The sequence below is a fragment of the Harpia harpyja genome, chromosome 7 (genome assembly GCF_026419915.1).
Source record: "Harpia harpyja isolate bHarHar1 chromosome 7, bHarHar1 primary haplotype, whole genome shotgun sequence".
In the NCBI taxonomy this organism is placed as follows: domain Eukaryota; kingdom Metazoa; phylum Chordata; class Aves; order Accipitriformes; family Accipitridae; genus Harpia; species Harpia harpyja.
The window spans coordinates 26403889-26422321 of NC_068946.1; positions in this window are offsets into that span (position 1 = coordinate 26403889).

Consider the following 18433-nt stretch of genomic DNA (forward strand, 5'->3'; position numbering starts at 1 on the left):
CTCCAACAAGCTGAAGCATGCCAAGGATACATCAGCATTCTTGAGACAAGGCTAAAACAAGGCCTGCGTAAGCCCTACTCATACACATTAAACTTCATTACATTTAAAATATAGTTAGTATCCTCCCTGCTCTTCTTATACTAAGATTTTCCTCTGCTTTTATGCTGATGGGTCTTTGCAAATGAAAGCGTTAATAGAAACTTCAAGGAGGTAAAAATACACAGAATTTTCACACACACAAGTGAAGGGATTTCTGATTCATGCTGATAAGAATCAACAAAGGATCTAGTCCAAAGACTTTTCTTTCTACTCTTGTCCATCCAGTGCTTACTCAGTCTCTCTTCCCTTTCAGTTCTCTCAGTAGACTATTATTTCTATTACTTTAAAAGGATATATTTGACTAATACTGCCTGAGCCATTCATTTATTTGTCTGCAGATTGTGATCAAGTGACAGGATCCTGTTGCCAAACAAACACACCACATTAATCCACAATCACTGCATTTCAAAATCACAGTTAATCCTTGTGAGATGATTGTATTAAATCCCTCTCTAACTCATAATCTCTTTTTTTATTTCATAATGTAGGTAATAGGCAGCTAGATGCTGAAGAATTGCTGCTGTATTATCTAAGAAAGAAGCATATCCTTTTTTTGAGCTTTACCTTTGAGTTCTATAATTCTGTAAATTACTGCAACTGGGGACTAAGATGATTTGTTTCACTTTGGGATCCAATGTAAACAGAACAATAAGTAGAAATTACACAACTCACCTTGTATTTTTTCTCGGCAGAGCAATCCAGTGCTGTATGTGCATTGTGTGTGTTAGTTACAGGGATGTAACATTGTAAAGTTTGAGCGTAACTCTTCTAAATGCTGCCCAAAATCTTTACAGCCTCCCAAAGCACAAAAAGCTTTCAGTACATTTGTGATGAAAATAGTAACTAAAGAAATTACCCCAGAACTACTTCCATAGTAAATAATTTATTTAGGCCCCAGTCCTTCAAAGAGTTTTGCATAAGCTGATTTTATTATCTTATTATCTTTATTTTCTGTCATTTGAGACTCTTCAGGTTGCTAACTGCTGTCAGGGCTCTGTTGACTTCAGTGGCAGTTATCCCAGCTAAGAAGCTGCCATGCAGGTTATAAAGTTAAGCAAGTGTGTTTAGTATTGCTGTTGAAAGCCTTCTATGCTGGCAGAAAAACAACATTAATTTAAGGATTAACTGGAGAAGGGCAGTAGTGGAAAGTAATTTATTAGCTGCACATTTTTATTAGCTTGGATTGTGCATTGTCCAAGCATTCAGTGGAATAATTAGCATCTCTTTAACAGTCAAGTAGTGTAATATGATTAGTCATATATTGATTACCAGTGGGAATGCACTAGTGGATAAAATTGCACTGGGTATAAAGAAATCTAGAAACATGGTGAAATCAGATGGAAGACATCATCTAGTACCTAAGCAAAATGGATGCAAATGCACACACCCAGTGGGAAGAGTAATAGGATTATGTATCATTCTGCAAAGGAGCTAAAATGAAAGGAAATTATAGATTCCACTGGACTGCAGGGCACTGCAACACCAAGAGAAGATTGTGATTTGAGGGTGGAGCCTTTACACTGAGGCACATAATGGAGGGATTCCTTCCATATAGAATTTAGCTGTGTGCACTTGGGTATTGTGCTCCATTTTAAATTACTGTACTCCTTGGATGTTCAGGAAGCAGCACTGGAAACATACTGAGCTCTGCTGGTACTGTTTTGCAAATGCAAGATACAGATAATCATGTGTAAGGATTAGGAAAATATTATGAGTAAGGCTAATAAGACCTGTTGCTGTATTTGTTCAACCCATCCCACTTATAGGGTCCTGATTTCACTCTTTTGGCCATTTACCAGGTATTGACTGTAGAGACTGAAAAACTCTGTCTTGGAAGTCTGCCTCACACTCATTTCTCAACCTGTCCTTACCCTTCTCATGTATTTATGTCCTCTATTTTCATCTATCTTGTACACATTTTCCTGTCTCCGGAGCTATTTGGTCAGAAGATCCCTCCAATTGTGCACATGGACATAAAACAAGGGAGACTCAGAATAATATAAAGAAAAAATAACATCTGAATGTTGAAATTTTTTTTCTTTAATGGTCTCCTTTGCAGTCCATCTCTCAGGTACAAAATATGGCTGTGGAGTAGGAGGCTGTGGTGCCTGCACTGTGATGATATCCACATATGATCCAGTTGCCAAGCAGATACAGTATGCTTGCACTGATATTTGGAAATAGTAATCTGGTGTTTTGAGAAAACTGACATTCGCTGGGAAATACTTGGTTTCTTTCCATTTAGATGGATTTTGGGAAGTTCTGGTACATATTTAAAAGCCTTACCTATAACTTTCCTCTACAAAGCTGATTACAGGGTTGGCCTCACTGTCACACAGTAACAGAGATTTAGATCCTCTCTCTTCAATCTTTGCAAAAAACCAAACCAAAAAAAACCACCAACCCCACCCCCAACTTCCCCCCCCCCAACTTTCTGTGGGAAATTATGTTTTTAAATTGTGTTCTTTATTATTTGAGATTTCAGCAGCCCTTTTCTCATCTGCCTCTCCTGACTCCTTTGTGCTTGCTAGAGGATATGTGACTGTTAATAAGTCTTCATTAGATGTTTCATGTAATAATTGATAAAATCTCCATGGTCTTCAGCAATAGACACATTACATTGCAATCGTACTGGTTTGCCCACAGCAAATTTAGGAGTTCTACTTTCATTCTCTCCCTGGCTCTTGAAACTTTGTTCCATTATAGATGCTGTGCCTGACTTCATCACATCTGGCTCTAGACTTTGGGTTTCAACAAAATATGTAGTACTTTTTTTTCTTTTTTTTTTTTATGTAACCTTCCACTTCTTTAATTAGAAAAGCTTATCACTTAATGCCTAAGTCCCAGCTGTAGGAGCCGGATGCATACTCTCACAGTCCAAGTGCAGGATTTTGTATGCTTGCATATCCTTCTCACCATGCCTTTCTGCTCAATCTGAGCATTTTTAGATTAGCTGGAGTATATATCCTTTGCTTCCTCCTCCATGGACCCATATGACAAAGCTATTTAACACCACAGTTCTCCTTCACACCTCAAAGACATCGTCCTGCCAACTCCTGCCTTTTCCCCATATGCTCACTGCATGGTGCTGCTGTTACTACTGTGGAAGGGGTTGGAAGCATAAAACCCAGGATTCACCCAATTCAGGTGAGAGTAAGCTGGACTGTGTAGGGCTGCAAGATAATGAGATTTTCCTGTCCTATGTCTGTAATGAAGTTGGGATCTGTGAGAAGATGCTGTGAGTCTATGCAATGTGGAGTCTCTGAAGGGATTCTAGAAACTCTGAATTTTATCTAATCTTTTTAGATGAACAGGTGTTTTTAGGAAGTAATACAGCAATTGCTGGGTTGTGATTGGCCCTGTATGGAGCATGGAAGGAGTTCCTCCTAATGTACTAGCATGCAGGGAGCACATCGCAATCTCCACAACACAGGGCTATCAAACTGTATGCCATCTAGGATGCCAGCTTTCAGATGGGGAGGAATGTTTCATTTAGTCACCAGTATGGCATCTGGCCATTGCATTGAGATGTTGTAGTAAGGGAAGAGTGACTCCAGGTGGCAACCAGACTGACAGGTATTAAATTAGACACGTTTTCCCTGAGTGCCAGAGATTTCCCTTGGATTAGGTCAGCTCTTTACTTCCTCCACTCTGGCTTGTCCCTGAAAAGCACAGTCTGACCACATAGATTTAAGAATGTTTTCTAAACATCCTCTTTTTTCTCAGTATTATTTTCCAAGGGTCTTGACTCTGGGACTGGTCTGTGCTGAAGCTCTGGTTAAGGAGATGTTCTATGTTCTGTCCTTCATGGTTAGAAATATTTAACACATGATTGATGTCTAAACTGAAAGTCTTGGGCCTTATTCTGTTCTCATATCAAGGAATTAGGATCATGAGGGTCTAAACTGGAGTGAGTATTATCTTTTAACTAGGTGATTGCTCTGAGCATTTTCCTCATGAATGGTCATAGTGGGATAGTCAAAATGCTGCTACTGGCCTACAGCCAGTAGATGGCATACCTGAAGATGGCTATTCAGAAAGCCAGTGAACCCATATCCTGGATTCAGGGCCTGTTCTGTTTTGTTCTAGGAAAGGCTGGCCAAATGCAATGGCTCCCAGTGTGGCTTCTGCACCCCTGCAATGGTGATGTCCGTATATGCTTTACTGAGAAACCATGCGGAACCTTCCATGGAGCAGGTAATTGCTGCTCTGGATGGCAGGTTTCAGACAGTAAGTTGTAAAAAGTATAATAAAGGGATAAATGTTTGATTGCCAAGGTCATAAGTATGATTTGACTCAAAGAGCGGTAGGTGATATTCCAAAGTGGTATTTTGTCATAGCCATGGTGGTTTAAGGACATCTCAAGATTATAAAAAGGTGGTTCACACTAGAGACTTCAAATAGGATACACAGTGGCATTTAGCAGTGGCTAAATATTTCCGAAAATCCCTGCATTTAGAACAGCCTGTTTTTATAGCCCTCCTACACCAGCAGCCTCAATATAGTGCAATATGAGTACAGAGTTACAATGAATACAGTGAAAAAGCAGGTTCTATTTTGTCTGCAGTGTAAGTACTCACCTACCAATAATATGAAGTCCCTAATACAGGTTTCAATAGTTACAGGGGAAATAGATTACATGACATTTTAGCCTACTGAAATATTGACTGCTCTTCAAGCAAGATTTACTACAACAGGTGAAGCAACTTCAACTCACTTTCTAGTTCCAAGTTTGCTAACACTCCTATAGCTCCCAAAATAATTGACCCCTCCCACCAGAAGATTTTGACTTTATGAGGGAAGTGCCAGAAATTCCAGTAGAGGTTTTACTATTGCTATTAATTGTATATGAAAACCATGATAGTGACAGATGGCAGTAGATTTTTGATTGGATTATAAAACCCAAAGACTGTAGTTGTAGTAGTAATCATAGTATTTGCTTTTGGATGCTTTTCATAATTTGATTTTTTACATACATTCATAAAAATAATTCATATTATTATTAGAAATTGACTTCAAAATAATAAATTTTAATCATACATCATAATCACTTTAAAAATAATATTTCTTATTTTTATAGATGTGATTTTGCCCATTTGAGAGTAGGGACATAAATTCCACCATTTCAAATCTACAAGTTTGATGCCAGACCATTCCCAATTATGCCAGTGCTCCCAAACATTGTTCTGGTTTCTTATAATTGATTATCACATGGTTTATTTCAGGTAGTTTGTGCCGTTGCACAGGATACAGGTCAATTACAGACAGCTACACATCTTTTGCTAGGGTAGGTCAATATTTTCAAATGTGTTTCTTATTTTGGGACAGTTGGTAGCATCTGAAAAGACTGAGCCTCCTTGAAGTACCTACCTGGAATCTAGCTTCATTTGGAAATTCTTTTTGGTTGAGCCTTTGGAAAATCTGGCTTTTTTAGTTTTTAAATGTGCTGGGCACTGACTTTAGGTTTATATGTACCCTTGCAGTGCACTTAAGAATCCTTTGCATCAGTTCCAATGACTTGATCCAGGCACCACTGAAATAATTTTGAGTTTTTTCCATTTACTTTATGGATACTTTATGGATACTTTACCTATGGATACCCAAAGGGAACTCACTCCTAGGGGCCCTATGGTTTAAGAGGTCTCCTGGAGCAACTTCAAGTGACTGTACAAATCTGCTTTGGAACAGGAAGAATCAAAACATTAATTTACAAATAAATCACAAAGCTGCCTCATTGCTTTTATAGAGTAGGGTACGATTTCTTTAGAAGCCAACATGTTGCCAACTCAGAGCAACTGGACAATGTTGCTTGGATGAGGAAGAACGTGTGTGTTCATCTTCTACAGGAGGTCGGGTAAGTTACATTAGGTTTTTTCATTATCTTCTGTTTGCATTATAAAATTTGTAGAAAAGGGCCATTTTGAACTATAGCAGCAGCTACTTTTTTGTCCTTGGGCATTTAGTCCAGACTGACCTCCGTGCTTTGTGCTCTCGGTGCTGCAGAAAGGTAGCACAAGCCTATCTGCATTGCTGTGTAGTCAGAATGCAGACAGGTTTGACCTTTTTAGTGACATTTTCCAGTGAGAGTGTGGATCTCAATATTAAACATTTTAAGTCTGCTTTGTTTTGTGAGGAAGAAAACTGTTGATCAGAGACACCTTTCTTAAAAAAGCTCGTCTTGATGTGAAGTTGAACTCCCTTAATGGAAGTTCTGCAGCCATCAGCATGGCTTGTTTCTGTGTGCTCGAGACACCAATGCTAAATTTCTGAAGAGGAATCAGAGCTACTCCTGTGCAATGTTAGTTCGTACTTGTAAAGCCTTTCATAAGCATTACTGTGTGTTAGTGGCTCTGAGATCTTCAGGGAAGAAGTGTTTCATTCTTCTGCATTCTATAGTGATTGATATATTGGTATTGCTTCAAAATACATGTTTTATTCTCGCTCTACATATGCACATCCTAAAATCACAAGTCACCTCATTTGTGTTTCTTCTGGCAAAGGTTCCACAACTATTATGTATAAGGGTACACATGGGAACTCCAGTACACATAAGCCCTTCAGAAAGGTCTTCCATTCCCTGTGTGCATCTCAGATCTTGTTGTCTCCATCCACCTGCAAGAAGAGACCATAGTGCCCTAATATAACTCCATCTTGCTTCATGATGAGGAATTGAACTCCTTGGATAAATTTGCTCTCACTGAAAAACTTTAAGGAGTCTCTAAAGTAAAAGGTCTTTGGTGATTGGAGGAAAACTTGTTTTGGCAGTGAAAAACCTTAGAGCCTCAAGGAGTGTAACTGGATGTGCGTGTACGTTTGTGCATGTGTGTATTGTCTCTGCCCCTTTAAGAACTGAAAATTGTTGGCCAGCTGCTGCAAAGGTTCTTTGAAGCATGAATCTGACAGGGCAGCAGTTGCCAGTTACAAAACAGCACTTACTTTGGGTGCTCTCTTATTTGGCTTTCACTGATTTGCATTCCTCATAGTTGCTTTCATCCAAGTTAAATACCTGGTGCCTAATTATTGTGAAGATCAAGGGACACACAGAATTTTTTGCCATTTCATCAATGGAGTCAGTCAGTAGACTAGGTCATCCAGAGCCATATCTTATAATTACCACAGCCACGATCTGTTCAGAGTGCCCAGAGATAATGACTGCTTGGGGAAGCAATAAGAGACTTCAGACTAGGATATGTCAGTCTCTTTTCCTATTCAATATACTTGAGACCTGTTGCTATCTGGTGTGATAAGATTTTTGATTCTGAAGATAAATCAGTGAGGCAGAAAAAACTAACCAGCACTGGTAACATGGCATATCCAGAGTCGCCTTTCATGTAAGCTCCTGAAAGCTCAGAAGATGCATAGCCTCACAAGACGCCTCAGGAGAAAAAAGACATCTGTAAACAAGTAGAAAAAGCTAATTTTTATGGTGTGCTGTCAGCATTTAGTTCTTGCAGTGCTTATGCAAGGGTGGAGAGGCTCTCCTTAAGCACACAAGAAGTCGTTCTGATCACATGGACTGCTACATTGTTGTCATGTCAAAAATCTCTCTGTCAGAAAGCTCCTTAACAGGCACAGTATATGAAAAGAACGTAACTATACCATCCAGCACTGCATTTTCCTGCAGTAGATATTTCACCCAATGTGCCTGCTACACATTTGCTATGACCAGTTTCAGGAAATATGGCAAGATCTTTCTTGAGGCTTGATGTATTTCAAGCAAAGGCTTGAGAGTGATGAGTATGATAGTAGTTTGTGAATAGGTATAACAGAACTAAACATTAAAAATCAGTTTTGGCATCTTGAATTTTTGAATGCCGCTCAAACTATAAAGTATCAAAACTCAGTGTCACCTCAGGAAAGAATATAATCTGTTGACAAAGACTTGCAACTTACTCTGAAAATATGCATTCTCCTTTCCCCCCCCCCAATTTCTTTGCAGATTCATTCAGGTCTTTGCAATACAGAAGAATTCCCACCCGTGGATCCAACACAGGAATTTATATTTCCTCCTGAAGTAACGGTAGGTCTTATTGACTTTTGTTGTCATGCAAGCATGACTGAGTTACTGCAGATGTTGAAAACATGATGTTTTTGTTAAGCTGAAAGATCTGTCCTCAGATAGATGGAAAAGATCAATTTTAGTCAAACATAGTAAGGCATTTCAATGTTGATAATCTATATGTTGTCATTATTACAAATAGTTCATATTTTCAAACAAGAAATTGTTTACCTCTCCAGAACCAAAACTGTATTTCCAGACTTTTCCCTAAAGAACTCCTTGCTCAGAACCACTTCATTTTGGATCCCTTGGCCTCTTGTGTGGAATATAGTATTTTCTTTGAAAGTTCCCAAATGAGCTTCTCCATCTTTTCTGCCTTGTGATTCTCTGTTGGATTCAAGTGACCACAGGACCCACTGTTTCCTTCCAGCTGGTACATAGACCCTGGCAACCTGAGACTGGATTCACATGTGGGAAATGCTGCAGGTCCACAGGAAAGGCAAAGGACTTGAAGAGAAAAGAAGTAGAGGGTTTATTGTGGTAGTTATTGGAGAGTCACAGAAGAACAGATGGAAACTGAAAGGAGGAGGAGGAAAGTGCCCATGATCTGTAGAGAGAGGCAAGAGAAGACAGCTGTGAAAATGGTAGTGCAGGATTTACCCAGACCTGACTGAGTAGAATCCAAGCAGGCAGGTCCAGGCTGTGTTTTTTAATCCTCACTCAAGTTTCAACAGCTTCTTGTGAAATTTCTTGTTTGCACTCCTTTTGCACATATTCATGGGCACTTCTTGCCGCTATTACACAACCACCTTAGATACACAAAAGTTCATTTGAGTTCTGGGAAAGCATGGCATGGTTCTTTGATTTGTTACTGCATTACAGAATGCTATTTGCTGCAAGGCAGTTGGCTTTGTAAACATTTGTCATAGAGTACAACTTCCTTGTTAATGATTGCCTCTTAGTGCAGAACATGCGTAGTAAGGCATAAGCTCCTTTATGAAATCATGAAGTGGAAGGCAGATTTGCCTTTCTGCTACTTGACGTGCTTTTGAGAGACTCGTGCTTTAAGAATGCAAGTATTAAAGGGATATTTTGCAACTTTTATACTTGGATGAAGGATCTTGCCTAAACTGCTGCTGGCTCAAAAAGCTGTTCAGCCAGAAAGGAGATGCTGTCGTCTGTTCTACATGTTCAGACTGAGCTGCCAGGAGGAGTGAACTGCTTCTCCAGGCTACACAAAGTCTTTAACATGACCTTGACTGATTATGCTGAGCTTGTTCAAATCCCATTAGAGTCTGTTTCAAGCTATCAGTAGTTTTAAATAGGTTGAGCATTAAGGTCTGTGTCTAGAAATTAAACCTGCTTGGTGAATATGTTTTAAATGTCTGGAGTACTGGAAAAAGCATGTGAAATGCAGCTGTGAAGATACCTAGGCAGTAATACTTAGTGACAGATTCTTCTATGGCAGGAAGTGTGCCCGCACCACTAAGATTATGACTGGTTCCACAGACACACAGCTTCTTTATTGTGTTTCAGGCATGTCTTTTACCTAGAAGGTCAGTCCATAGCTGCAGCAGTTCTCTGGCTTGTCCACTGGTCTGTTTGTTCATTGCATTGTCTGGAAGGACAGGCATTTCACCGTGATTGCTTTTGCATATTTTGAAACCATGATTTCACATGGCACTTGGCAAATATGAAAAGAACATATATGGTATTCTCAGGGGAAAAAAAGGATATATTAGTCTTGTAAGACAGGAGGTGCCTGAAAAACACTTTGATTAAACAAAAATGTAAATACCTATCAACCATCCCAAGGAGACAATATTTCTGAAAAGACTAGTCTTTGCAGAGAAATGGGAAAGTAGGTACTTTAATTTTAAAAACCATTTTACATATTGTAGAAAGTTGTCTGGGTCTAGTACAGTAGATACAAGGCACTTAGCAAATGGGATGCAGTGATCCTCCCTAAGAGAATACACTTCTTGTATTCTGTCACGTACACAGTGAGATTTTGGCATCCTGATTTCCCACAAAGTCCAGTCACTTGCTTTATTGTTTACATCATAAACAAAGGGAGTCTTTCAGAATTATCAGAGCAGGAGGAAGGAAAACAGAAGACTAATCTTCTCCTACCACTCATTTAGTGTGTCTCTTACCGAGTCATTTAGTTTGTTCTTGTCTCTGTTTCTTGAGCAATAATATAGTTACGATAAAATCTCAGCATTGTACAGCATGACAGGAACCTCAGATGAAAAGCACCATTAATGTCTCACCATCTATCATGACACAGTGTCCTACTTAGCAATATTGTCGTTTATATTGACATTAGTCAAAATTACTAAATCTTTGTCATTTCCACCACAGGGAATGGCTCAAGAGCAGCAAAGAACAACTCTGATTTTCCATGGCAAGAGAACAACATGGATTTCTCCCCCTAGCCTGAAGGAACTTCTGGACCTGAAAGCCAAGTATCCAAAGGCACCCCTGGTTGTGGGGAACACCAGTGTGGGTATGGAAGGACAAAAGATCTTTTGACACAGGGATTACATTATGCAGTAGGCACATAATCTTGCATTTTATCTTCTGGGGATCCTAAATGCATTCTCTCACCACAATGATTGCACTTCAATATTTAGGCCAATGTAATTTCCTATGATTTTTTGCAGCATACCAATAACTAGATTAGGACTAGCACCACCATCACCTGAGCCCAAGGATTTGTGCTGCCTAACCTCCCAGTAACCTCAGACACACAATTTGTGTGAATAAAGAAGGACTCACTCATGCTGATGAGAGCCAAGTGTTTCACATCGACATTAGCTTGAGCATCACAAAATAAATAATGCCTATGAAAAGGGCATGGTAAACCCATATGCCATGATATCCAGGCACTGGCTAGATTCTGCATATTATGGATGGAGTTTGTTTTTTTTAATAAATTGTCAGTATCCCTTTTTATGAGGGACTAATCAGTCAGGAGGAATTTGGTAAGAATATTTCCTTCACTGTTGGGACAATAAAGGCCCAGATCAAAAGAGAACCCTTTGGGTCTTCTAGTTATCTGCACATTGCCTAGCAAAGGGCACGGCATTTGTTTAGTAGTATACCCTCATGATGCAGTACTTGGCGAAGTGTCAAAATCTTAAGTCTAAAAACTTCAGGTCCATTCACATGAAGGGAAAGCTCTCTGTAGTCATCAGATCAGGCTCTGAAGCAGCTACTGCACAGCAAAGAGGACTACATAGAAAGCCTGAGGTTTGCAATAGAGAGAGGTCATGAGCTAATCTCATTACGGCATGTATAAACTAGTTTGGGAGTAGGTTTTTTTTAAAGACATTGCACACAAGAAGAGAACAAGGGAAGCGCAAAAATTACGTAGCTCATATAGAAAGGTGGAGTAAGTGGCTAGAAACACAATGAAGCAGGTGTGGAATTGTGTATAGCTCTGAGGTGAGAGGTGAAATCTGGATGTGATAGAGGAAAGGACCGGAAGCCAATCCAGAGGAGCAAGGAGCAAGAGTCAGGAAAGAGAATATTGGACTTTGGACTTCAGATCAGCCTTTGGACTGCAGAAAGAAGCAGATGAAGTGGGCCTGGTAAAAGCAGTAAAATGTGATATTCAAGATACTGCACAACAAAAAAATATAAGACTTTGAAACTACTTAGTTACAGTGGTTTTGAACATTTTGGTTTCTGTGTCAAGGAATATGGTTAATTCTTCAAACAGATCTTTAATCATACTACCATACTTTGCCTTTCAGGACTCAAAAAAAAATCACCATGGTGCCTATCATCCAATCATTCTCCATCCTGTTAGGATTCCAGAAATGCATGTTGTGATTAGCACAAATGATGGTAAGTCTCCAAGTTACCTCTACTGATGGTACAAAGAGCGGCGACTGAATTCACTTGGGTTTTGTATTTTGACACCAGAAGTAGAAAGAACCATTGACTGTCATTGGTGTGGAATGTTTTGAATTTTTTCTCTCTGTAGCAATCATTTCACTAAGCCTTTTAACCAATATGTCAGCTCACCTATGGTCTGGAGATGATGTATGGTGACAGACAATTTATGAAACTGTTCTGCAAAAATATATTTGTTCAAATCTCAAATTTCTGCAGACAGCAAACAGAGGGGAAGGCCCTAAGTCAGCCTTTTTTTTGTTTTCACAGATTATGAGCCTTTCTATCACAACCATTAATCTAACAAAGTCTACAAAACATCGATTAGGTTAGGGCTAGATTTTCAACACAAAAATATTCAGACATAAATTTCCAATCCAAAATATCACAAGATTTTCTTTGGAGTGGCTTGGCTGGATTCTCAGCTAATAGAAATTATCACAGATGCGCTGACATCACAAGGGCTGTGCTAATGCCCATCATACAAGAATCCAATCTGGTAAGCCCATCACGTCCATGAGTGGAGGCACTACACCTGTAGCAAAAGAATGAAATGCAGCATGTTCCCCATGGGAAATCAGGCTATTAAAAATTAGGGAAATTAACATTTTGTTACAGTTGCCTCTTTCTCTCCTTATGTTCTCCAAACTCCATGATTTACAGCAGCTACTGAATTATAAATACTTTCAAATTACTATGCTAATATCAGTGCAACTTTGTATTTAAGTAGATCCATCAATAAAAGCCTACTTTAGAACATGGCCCCTTTGTTCAGAAAAAACACTACACAACACTTGAAGACTTCTCTGCAGAATTACTCCAGCATTCACTGAAGTCCATGGTAGTGGCTTCTCTGATACTACTGGAAGTGTGATTGAGTGTTTGTGGCTCAGTCTTGGAAGATTCCAACAATTTGGTCATCCTTCATCCTAATGAGTCAACTGTTGTCCATGTCTTTGGGGATACACAGCACAGAAAAGGGATGTGCATTGGTGTATGCAAATATGCAATGTATATTTTTCAGGTATGCATTTATACTGGGAACCATCACTGAATAAGCAAACAGTATTTGCATTTCTTATTGCATGGAGTATAAAATGCATCTTACTATCACTTCTCTTTGTCATCCTTCTGACAAGAGCTGTGTACAAAAGCAAATCTTTAGAGGCCTTATCAGCTATATATTGCATTTATATTGTGGCACTATGATTTCACTGTTTAAACTCATTTGATTTCAGGGCTAGTGATAGGAGCTGCCTGCTGCTTGGCCCAGCTCAGAGATATCCTGATGGAGGCAGTCCCAAAACTTGCAGAGGAGAAAACAAAAATCTACCGAGCTCTCTTGCAGCACCTGAGAACTCTAGCTGGAGAACAGATCAGGAGCATGGCAGTATGTATTCAGCAGTATCAGTAAATAAGCCAACATTACAGACATATCTGTGTGACTTACAAATATATGGAGAAAAGCTGGGTGAGGCTGGGATCATGCCTCCTAAGGGTAAATAGTTAATACCATCACAAAAGTTGTATGAAATAATTGGGAGTCCTACGCTAGTTAGCAGGGGCAAATATCCAGAGAACTGCAACCAGAGAAAATCCTGCTATCCCTGCTCACTGGCTGAGCAGAGAACTGGAAGAGGCTGAGTAAAGAAGAAAAGTGGGGGTCTCTGGTAAGGTACTGTACACCCTGCAGCCAATCATACTTTAGCTTAACTATCAATGCATAGCTGTTTACCCATCATGTGTTAGGCATCTCTGATCTTGTCCCTGATTTTCCTTTAGAATTCCCTTACCTCAATACCTTGTATTTCTTCCTTTAATTAAGGGAATGGCCATCTCTTTGGGGGGTGAGGGGCATGAAAGTAAACCTGGTCTCTCAACAGAGATGATATGATAAAGGACTTTTGAAGGGAACAATAAATTAAATCATATTAAAAAGCATGTATGTAGAACTTCAATTAAGATTGAACAAAACAAATATAAGATCTTCCAAGAGGCCTTTTAAGTGAATAAATGGGGTTATGATACAGATCCCTGTTACATGTAAGAAGGGCAAGCCTAAAAATAACCTCATTGTTTGTTAAAGTCTTTAGGAGGACACATAGTAAGCAGGGGATCAACCTGGGACTTGAACCCAATCTTATCAGTTAGCAAATCTGTTCTCAATTTGGCATCAGAAGGTAAGCTTTGGACCCCCTGCCAAATACCTTTGCCGGATGGGCAGAACACTGCAATAGAGAATATGGCTATAGGTAACAGTTTTCAAATGAAACACTACTGTGCATCTCCTAGATGAATTAGAATGGTACATGTTGCTGAATGGAGGACAACGTTATCCTGGTATTTGCCTGTCATTTTAACTGGCAAAAAGTGTCTGCTAGTAAGAAATGCTATCTGTCCATTTCACAAGGCAAAAGGAAACAACATCTAGCAATCTCATGAAAGCGAGGTGCGCAGGCCTGACAGGTAGAAAGACTTTGGCTATATCGCTCCATTTATTGGACAGGTTAGCTTTATCTTGTAACTCCACCGCTGTTTGCTTTTATTGCTTATGTCTCTCTCATTTTAAGAAAAATGGTTCATTCTCTAAGGCCATGCACCTAGAAACTTCTCTTGAAGTCACTGGTACATTTTTTGCATATGTGTGGGTGTATACATGTGCATCATGTTTAAATAACACTTCCAGTAATCAAGCCCATGCAAGTCCCATCCTTGTCACATAGAATCTGTGGGTACTTTGGAAAATCTTGGCAACAATTTCTACTGTATTTGAACTAAAGATGTACAGGGCTGATTCTCCGTCTCATTGCAGTGCTTGATAGTTTCTTAAAAGCTTACTGTGCTTTAATGTTTTAATGGTCTAAGAGCTTTTGAGGAGAAACAAAATAGCTGTATTTAAACCTAGATCCCTGATTTTCTGAATATTATTAGCATTTGTAAGACATATATTTTCTAGAAAGTATAAAGTACTTAGTATTTTGTGTGTGATGGGGAACTAAATCACTCATATAGGGAAATATATTGCACTTAACATGTATCATAAAGATTAGCCTTTCCACTCAAAGGATTTTGCAGTCTAAGGCTAGATCCTGAATGGAGCAGACTGCACTAAGGCCATATTGGCCTTAATATATTCTTTTGCACAGATTCAATGAAATGTGAATCTGCAATCTTGAAATGTTTCTTTCTTGCTCCACATTTGATAACAGACTACAGTTTTCTCCAACAGATGGTAAAAGACAGATTCTTTTAAATGATCAGTTTCTTGCTGGCTGTGAGCATGCAGACCTAAAGGCCAAGGAGGTCATTGTTTCTGTTCTCATCCCATACTCTATGAAGGTAAGACCCTGATGTTTCAGAGGTTTCATCCAGGTTCCAGCGTAGTTACTGGGAATATTTCCATTATTTTCAGTTGGCATTGAAACACGCGGGTTACTACTGCTTTGGAAGTATCTAAGAAAGTTCTGGCATCCCTCCATCACCTCTCCCACTTCTTCCAGCTGTCCATCATCTTCTACGTCTTTGGGCCTCATACTGTTTTTTTCCCCCACTCTTAAATGTTCTCTTGTGCCCCTTCCAGACAAGAAATTTGGGCTGCCTGAATATTTCCAGGGAAAATGCCATATTGTCACACAGTCTTCAGCAATAAAGCTCATTTCCAGCCTCTTCTCACTAATTAGCGATTTACACTGAACAGTCCTGAGCTGTCATTGCAACTACTCACAAAATAAGGTCCTAACTACTGTGACCAAAGGTGGCAGCATGTGGCTTTCGGGTGTTAGGGGCAGAAGAAATGGTGTCACTGTTACTGTGTTCTTAGATGTCCCTCTAGTGGATATGAGGAAAAGTACGGGGCAAGTAGAGGAAAACCAACAAGCTAGTCTGTTGTGATTGAAATCAGTGAGAGAGTGACCCAGGGAGTCTCTGCCAACCTTGACATCAGGGGGTGAGTCCCCAGAGCAGCTGCCCACTGCAATACAGCATACTAAACATATGTGGCCTCATGCTGAAGGAGTGCTTCTGCCCATGAGAGGCTAGCTGGCCATGGCAGGTTTCCCATGAAAAACAAGATTCCCATGAGCTCAAAGCCTGCAAAAGCATGATCTGTATTGGCAGCAGCAACAGTGCTGCTGCTGCCCAGAAACTTGGAGCCTTAGTGGTGATTTGAGAGACAAACAGCCTGGAAGAGAAAATTAAGGAGGAATGTGTTAGTTCCCTCCACAAAGTAAAAGAAAAAAGAAATCCCAACCCGCTTTGTCCCATGACAAGTTGTGCCACAGAACTAAAGCTATCACAGAGGGTGTTTCAGAGTCTTGCCTTTTAGAGAGAGACAGCTGCACCTAAGAACAGCAGAGGTGGAGACAACAAAATGAATAAAAGAAAATAGCACTGCTGGCAAACTCAAAAGGACACTTCGAAGAGCAGGAAAATTATCTATCAGCCACCACATGAACAACATGTGAGATTAGGCAGCCTCACCACAGGAAATTAACACCATTTTTTTGGGAGGTTGCTTCTGCCACTCACTTTCATACTGAATTGCCTTTTTGATTAACTCCGCTGACACAACAAAAAGGCACATGCATACTTTTTTTGCAAGACTTGTCAACAGATAGTGTAGATGGAAACCTGGCAGCTGCTGGCTTTTGGTTTTGAGTAGCTTGATGTGAATGTTGCTTCAGTGAAGCAATGTAAATCTGTTGAGAGGATTTTCTGTCTCTGACAAGACTCACTGTTCAACATGTAATCCTAAATTTTACATTTGTCATGAGAGTATCACATACTCGTAGTGACAGATCTAACCTGCTAACTCCTACTTTAAAAGTTCTGTGGCTGTCTGAATCTGAAGTTTCTTTCTGGGGGCAGAAAAGGGCACTTTATACAGAAAGGGCACTTTATACACTTTCTTCAAGGACTCATGTGTGCCTGATCATGAAAGAAATTGCTATTATGTTTTCTTTTAAAATATGTGGATTTCTCACCAGAACAAAATATTTCTGACAGTAGAAAGCCCAGCTGTTTCTATTGCCTCCCTCTGTAAATGCCATTACTGTAGCATAAAATGTAAAATCTCCAAGTGTAAAATCTTCACAAAATCAGGTTCCTTAACACAGTGGGGCCTCCATGTCCTGGAGAAGAAACAACTATTTTCTAAGCTGGAATTCGATTTAAAGGACATACCAGCCATATATGAAGTGGCTTATAGCAGAACTGCTTTTCCAGCACTCTGAAGTCATTAAACTGCTGATAAAATTTAAAATTTGGCATGTTTTCTTACATGTAGGTAACCTCAAATAATGTCCCCTCTTAGTATGTCTCTCTATGATTAGCTTAGTACTTCAAGAAAAATAAAAAGTTTAACTAAAACAGTAATTCTAGCAACTGTTCTTTAAAAATGTTGCTTTCTTTGGACAGTGGTAACACCTAAAATACAAGGAATAATAGATTTGTTTTCTTTCAATCAATTTCTGCCATTAATGGAATTTTTCCTTCCTTTTTTTACCATTAGGATGACTTTATTTCAGCCTTCAGACAGGCTGAAAGCCAGAAAAATGCTTTGTCCATAGTGAATTCTGGAATGCGAATCCTCTTCAGTCCAGGCACAGACACCATTGTAGATCTGAGTATTTTATATGGAGGCATTGGCTCAACCATACTCAGTGCAAGGAAGTCCTGTGAGAAGCTCATAGGAAGGTACTGAATATCTTCATGTATTTAAGCAAATGCGGGAGTCATGGTGTGATGCATGGGGTCTGCTTGATTCTGCCAGTGGAGATCCCATCATCAGCCTCTCACAATCTGTATTTGACCTGTCCTCCCTAACAATAGGTTATTTCTTGATGTAACTTATGCTGATTCACTTATTACTTCCCACATACTTCACAATAGCTTTAGCTGCCTATTACTTATGAAGAAGTGTGTGTTCATGTTAGTCTATTTTTCTACCAGGCAATGGAATGATCAGATGCTGAATGAAGCTTGCAGACTGGTGCTGGAGGAAATTTTTCTCCCTCCATCAGCTCTGGGTGGAAAAGTAGAATATAGAAGAACTCTGCTTGTCAGCTTCCTTTTCAGATTTTACCTGGAAGTCTTACATGGTTTAAATCAGATGGTAAGGACTGGACAAGAATTGCATACCCACATCAGCGTACAGGCTGCAGGAAAACTCTGCTTTTTTAAAGATTAAGGGATGTGAGAGGGAAGGGTAAAGGTGCTAGACTTTACTTCAAAATATGTGAGGGGAAAACTTTTGTTTTAGAAATAAGGATCTGACAACACTGCTTTGACGTCACCTTCCTTTCAGTATCCCTTCAGGTGTGCTGAGCTCTCACAGGAGAAGATGAGTGCTTTGGGAATGCTACAAAGTGGTGTTGCCCAGGGTGTCCAGATCTATCAGCTGAGGTGTGTTTGTAGCTGGGACTGCCACAGACC